This window comes from Oratosquilla oratoria, unplaced genomic scaffold (assembly GCF_046742065.1).
Source record: "Oratosquilla oratoria isolate Oo_2021 unplaced genomic scaffold, ASM4674206v1 SCAFFOLD70, whole genome shotgun sequence".
NCBI lineage: Eukaryota > Metazoa > Arthropoda > Malacostraca > Stomatopoda > Squillidae > Oratosquilla > Oratosquilla oratoria.
In genome coordinates this window covers 135,414-142,500 of record NW_027467734.1, presented here as the reverse complement: position 1 = coordinate 142,500, position 7,087 = coordinate 135,414, and positions in this window count along the sequence as shown.

Here is a 7,087-nt window from a genome sequence, read left to right as displayed (position 1 = left end):
TCGTATGATTTTATTTTGGGTCACAGCAAATGACCTATTTCGAATAAGACCATGACGCCATACGAGGTCAACCAGTTACTGACCACTGGACTTCATTCATGGTGAATCCCTCTCTCTCTCTCTCTCTCTCTCGCCCTCTCTCTCCTTTAATGACCACCGGTTTTTATTCTGGCTAACGACAGAAGATTTCATTCATTGTGTGGGGCGACTCTTTCAAATGACCATTCGTACAGCTTTTTGCACACACACACACACACACACACACACACACACACACACACACACACACACACATATATATATATAAATATATATATATATATATGTGTGTGTGTGTGTGTGTGTGTGTGTGTGTGTGTGTGTGTGTGTGTGTGTGTGTGTGTGTGTGTGTGTGTGTGTGTGTGTGTGCGAGTCATCTGTGCCCTGGAGTTGGACTTGTCCCTGACGACGCCCGCTCCTCCGGGGCTTCCGGAGGACGTCGAAGCAGAGAGGGAGTTCTTCGACCCAGCACGACTTCAGCGCCCTCCTCGGAACCCGAAGCTCCCCAGGGATTTCTCCTTTCCCCTTGCCGACCAGCGCCCATTAGGTGGAAGAAAGGACTTTCGTCCAAAGGGCTTAAAACGAAGGCGGCAGTGGACCATGGGTTCCCATAAGCCCGCCGGAGCGAGAAAAAAAAAACTCCCAAAAATAAAAACGGGAGGCAAAAAGAAGAAAGAAAGAAAGAAAAAGAAAAAGAAGAAAAAAAAAATCTCTGAGCAGGGGAATTCCGTCGGAGAAAGGGTCTCATGTGCACTACTTCCCTCCTTCGGTCGCCTTGTCCGAGAAGGCGATTCTCGTACCGGCCGGGGAGTCGTCAAGATCGTCCAAGTCGCCATGACCGTGCCATCAGGAGACCAGACCTTCGAAGATGCTCGTTCGGCTGCCTGAGGACGCTGGCCAAAGCGTATTGGGCACGGGTTTCATTAGCCCAGACCAATACGCCATCCCAGGTGGAACCAACGATTTCGCAGAGGAACTGCAAGCGGAACTGCAAGCGATCCCATACAAAGACACACACACAAACATATATACACATACACATACATGCACATACACATATATGCACATACACAGACATACACATACACATACAAACATATATACATATACACATACCATATATATACATACACATATACACACACACAGAAATACACGAACACACACAAACACATACACACGTGTGGAGGTCCCCTCAGTTAAATAAAAACACCTGGCTACTGCTGAAAATATAATTTTTTTCATTTCATTTTTGTCATAAAGGAAGAAAGCGAAAATGAGAAAAATTGACATCAAGAGAGGAGGAGAAAGGAAAGGAAGAAAGAAGGAAAGAGAAAAAATATGAAAAAGAGGAAAAGAGGAAAAGAGGAAGAAGGGAAGAGAGAAAAAATATACAGAATATGAAAGATCCAGAACAATGCTCCATCGGTAAAGTTCCCATCACACATTCAAGCTTTTCGTCAAATTTTGTGAATTTGAAAAGATGGAAGACAACTTCGCTTACAGTATTCTAGACTACCCCAACATATGCCGCAAAGGTGATTTGACGGTGTACAAATAAAGTCATCATGGGGCCCGAAGCAATGCAAAAGAACTTTGAAGAAGAAGTAGAAGGCTATAAGAAACTTCAGAAAGAAATAACAAAAACAACATCAGTAAGATCACAGTTAGATGTCCAACTAACTGAAAATACGGTTGTCAAAGAGGAGCTAGACATTCTGGAGGAAGGGACCGTTGTATATAAATATACATATATATATATATATATATATATATATATATATATATATATATATATATATATATATATATATTTACGTGTTGAAACGCGGCTGAACTTTCTTGGCCATACTTGATCGACCTCCAGTGTTCATTCCATCTTCTCCTTAGGTCTCTCTCCGTCTGACAAGACTGAATGAACACAAGACGTCGATAAAGTATGGCCAAGAAAATTCAGCCGTGTTTCAACACGTAAATAAACTTAATCACCGGATGGATTGGGAAAAATCCGACCTTATTTATAAATCAAGATGTGGGTTTAGAAAGAAAATTGTGGAACCCATATTAATTGAATATTGGCCCACGATGAATATTTCCAATGGGCAATGAACCTCAGATATAATATCAGGACTATTCATCACCAAACAAAATGTCAACAAGTGTCCTCCCCTTTCCCCTGACCTGACCTCATGTTATCCTCAGGTCACATAGGGTTGGGGTAGTGACAATTATTCTTTTCCAAGTTCCCTTTTCCTTTGTAAGAGGTTGTTATTTAAGATAGCATCCTCCTTCCACTTTGTACTGCTGAAGAGGATTGCAGTTAGCAATCGAAATGTATAATTTCGCTTACTTAACTCTTTCGTACAACTGTGGTGTTAGTTGTGATATATATATTATATATTATATATATATATACATATATATATATATAATATATATATATTATATATTATATATATATATACATATATATATATATATGTGTGTGTGTGTGTGTGTGTGTGTGTGTGTATGTTTTTGTGTAAAACCACTCATATAATCTGTTGAATTGAAATACAAAAATCAGCGAAGAAGTGAACGATTTATCTCTTTCATAATTTTCTTAGGTGACCCCAGGTTCCGCGTGTCGGATATTAGCCGGTGATGTGCCATATTTGGCACACGTGCTATGGGTTGCCCACTCCTGTCGTAGCGGAACCAAACCCTGACCGTTGTGGTGCCTCCATAGTCAAGGAAAACTACGCGGTTTTGTGTGAATGCCTCCATTGATTTGCATTGTAGATGGACCGCCGCGGTTCAACCCGCTCGTGTGAAGAGGGCCTAAAACGGAAATTTTGAAAGGTTCGCGTCATCATTTCTACTCCGGTTTCCTCATGCAAGACAGCCTTGCCATATAGTTTTCTATAATTTATTTGTCTATTTGTTTATTTTGCTATCATTGTTTTATCATCATTATTTTATTATTGTTATTATTTTGTCATTATTTATTATTATTTATTAATATTATTATTGTTTATTATTATTATCATTGTTGTTATCATTAGTTATTATCATTAATTAATTATTATCATTATTATTACTAGTTTTATTATTATTACTAATTTCATTAGTATTATTATTATTATTATTTTCATTGTTATTACTATTGTTATTCAATCTACCCAGCAATACATATTCGACATATGTATACATGTGCACAGCAAACCAAGAAATTGGAGAAGTTTCAAATAAGACTTATTTTGACTTCTTTAAAAGTAAATCTGTTCCAATGCTGCAAGCGTTATGACGTCACACTGGCCAACGGCTACGTCAGAGCAAAATTCAAATTATTATCGGAATTTATTCGAAAATGCCGAGATCACGTTTTCCAATATATTCATTGATATGAATAATCTTGAGCAATCACAACAATCTTCAATAATTATGTATGTATGTAGCCGCTGGCGTTTGGATTCAAACATGAAAGGAATATTATGATTCCGCGCTATGTAAAGGAAATTGAGATGCAGATTCGTTGGACCTTGTTCGGGGTGGACAGTGAAACAATATCAACAATGCAAAATCCTGTATTAGTCACAATGTGAGAAAGCATCACAGAAAACAATCGTGCGGTCGCTTCGTAAGCAGAATCAAAACTGACCCCGAGGCCAAGCCACGCCACCAAGCTCAGACTTGGCAGGAAAAACATACACACTTAATATAAACACTTGGCTCTCACAATAGCACATTGAATATATAATAATAAATAAAAGATATTACAAATATGTATGTACAACATACAAGGAATGTTATATGTCATCATTACAACCCTTTGCATGTTAGTGAAGAAGATTTGCAACATTACCACAAAGAAAGTTCTTAACATTTTAATTCAGCGACCCAAAATCTTGTCCAGATCGACCAAGGCTTCCCTTACCTTCATAAACACTTTTATCTAAATCATAAAAGACTTGTGCATGTACAAACGCGTGACAAACAAAAATAATATAAGGAGATTTTCGTTAAGGCAAGTAGGAATTCTACAAATAGGATTAATACTCTGATAATATTTTGAATGGGAATATTGGGACAATATTACGTCCATAAATCCTTGGTGACCTATCATAATGGCTCGGTGACCCAACTTTGGGTCGCGACCCAAGAGAGTACTAAACATAGATCATAAGTGTACGTGAGCAAACAACACACACACACACACACACACACACACACACACACACACACACACACACGGTTGGTAGAGTTCTCGGCTGTCACTACAGAAGTACGAGTTCGAATCCCGTCCAGGAGACAGTAATAAAGAGACACACTGGGCGAAAGCGTTTGGACAACACAACAGAGCAGTAGGGTCCGTGACCCCTTGAGGGCTCACAGAGCTTCACAAGTGGGGGCCATAATCCTGAAACTAGTAGTTGTTAGTGAATGCACAATGATTAGATTTAGTGGTTAGGTAGTTTTTAATAGACTAAGGAACAGCACTACATAAGGAAACGTGTTGAGGACCACAAGCCTAAAACTAGTGGTTGTTAGTGGATGCATAACGATTAGATAATAGTGATTAGGTGGTTTCTAACAGACTAATAACAACAGCATTACATAAGTGTAGGGTACATGAGGTAAACGCGTTGAGAACCGCTGTTCTAAAGGGGATCACGTAGAGAACCTGCCCATGGTGATCCACACAATCTTCCCAGAAAGCTACGAGCCTCTACACAACTCAAAGTGACGGTCAAAGCGAGTCACTGGTGCAATAAGACATGAATAATGAACGTTACTATAGATCATTTCAGGTTAGGTTAGACAAGGAGTCTTCTAGGTTTGGTTGTATTAGGATGCGTAGATGAGTTTACGTTATAATACACATTATTGCATCATCAATTGAGGGCATAATACACCAGGAGACGCGTTACTTCACTCATATACAGGCGTCAGTCTTCACAGTCTCCGCGAGCATCTCCCATGATGCTCAGAAATCTCCACCAATCAGAATCCTAATTCGCTCTTTGCTGACGAAAACGTAACTATGATTGGCCAACAGAATTCAGGACGTAGTTTCCAATTACTGTTTCTATTTGAGCCGTGAGGTCCTTCCGATATTGGAACCCAAACTTTTAATTATACAGACTTCTCACAACTCAGAAGCTATGCCACACTGCATTTTATAACACCCGAAATAACTTCTTCGCTACAGGAGGGGAAGTGCCGTAGGGATGAGAAGAATAGCCAGGGCAAGTGGCAGTCACCAATAGCTGTGAGGTCAATAGACAAGCCAATAGAGGAGTCGACTTAGCTTAATCAAAGTCAATGGACAAAAGCTCGTGTATTATATTGTTGTACAAAAGATCGTAAAATCCTGGAGTTGTAGATATACGCGCCTCAATTCCCTTCTTAATGTTTAAGAAAAAGACAAGAACTGGTTTACCAACAGAGATGGGTAACAAATGGAATAGACTTAGTAACCACGTAGTAAGCGCTGAAACATTTGGTTGTTTTAAAAGAAATTTAGATAACTTTATGGATAGGGACGACAGGTTGTAAGGAACACGGAACTGCCTAGTGTAGGCCTTAGGGTCTCTTGCCGTCTCCCCCATTCTTATGCTGAAGGGTTTCTATGGTTAGGTTATATAGATAGTAACGTCCAACTCTATTGGCTCTCTTACATTCAGTATTGGAGACAACGTCCAACTTTACTATCTCAGTGTCACAACATTGACGCTTACCAGAGCAGAGTCCAGGTAGTAGCGAGGCTTCTTTCGACACACACCCCTGTCCGAATAAGGGAACGACCATCACGACCCCCAGGACGTGAATGAAATTACCCTAGACGATCAATATTATCGCGCAATATTCCGTATTGTGCAATATTATTGACGGTATTGGGATGGTATTGAAGACACACATTTGTTTAGCCTGTACATTTGACGTCATTGATATATTGTCATTCTTGAATACCATCTTTACACTGTCAGTAATATTGTACAATACAGAATATTGCGCAATAATATTGATCGGTGGCCGTCGAATCTGAGCCCGGACCTAATACTGACGCGGAGCGAGATTGAGACTTGTCGACCACAAGAAGCAAATCAGGAACTGAAATATTTATTGAGAATGACGTGGCGTCTTTCCCAAGGCAAATGACATCTCCGGCTGAGTTAGTCGAGTCTTGCCACATGACATTGAAGTTGATCGATACAAGATACAAGTGACTAGTTAGTTGTCGAAGGGCCGTCAAGTTGATGAATGAAATAGATCAGCGTTTCTCAACCTTTTTACCCTTGCGTAACCTTTAGAATAAATTGCATGTCTCAAGGAACACCTTAGCAAAAAAAAAAAAAAAAAAATATATATATATACATATATATACATATATGTATCCATATATATAAATATATATATACATATATACAAATATATATATACAAAAATACAAATAAATATATATATACATATATATATATACAAATATATCATATATCTACATATATGTATATACATATATATATAATATATATATACATATATATAATGTGTATATACATATATATAATATATATATATATATATATATATATATGTATATATATATATATATATATATATATATACCACATCTTTCTCATCTTATTTTCATCGTAATAATAGGTTAGATAGGATGATGTCTATAATACATTATTACAATAACCATGAATATGCCGTGCGTGTTTGATTATATTACGTATATGAAATTATAAAAAAAAAAAAAAAATGCATTAGCTTATCCCACTGGTTCTCGCGGAACCCTTAGGGACCTTTTGCGGAACCTTAGGGTTCCGGGGAACCCTGGTTGAGAGACGCTGAAATACATTAACGACAGCCGGAATAGATAAGAGTAAAGATATAAATAAGACGGAATAGAGATGAAAACTCTTTATATAAAAAAGAGGGATTATCCGTCGGCCCCATCTCTCTCCTCCTCTCTTTCCTTTCAAGATTTTCTCTTCCCTTTCATAATGTTCTCCACCCCTTACCAACGACAACAAAAAGAAGGCGTTAAGGAATGGTATCC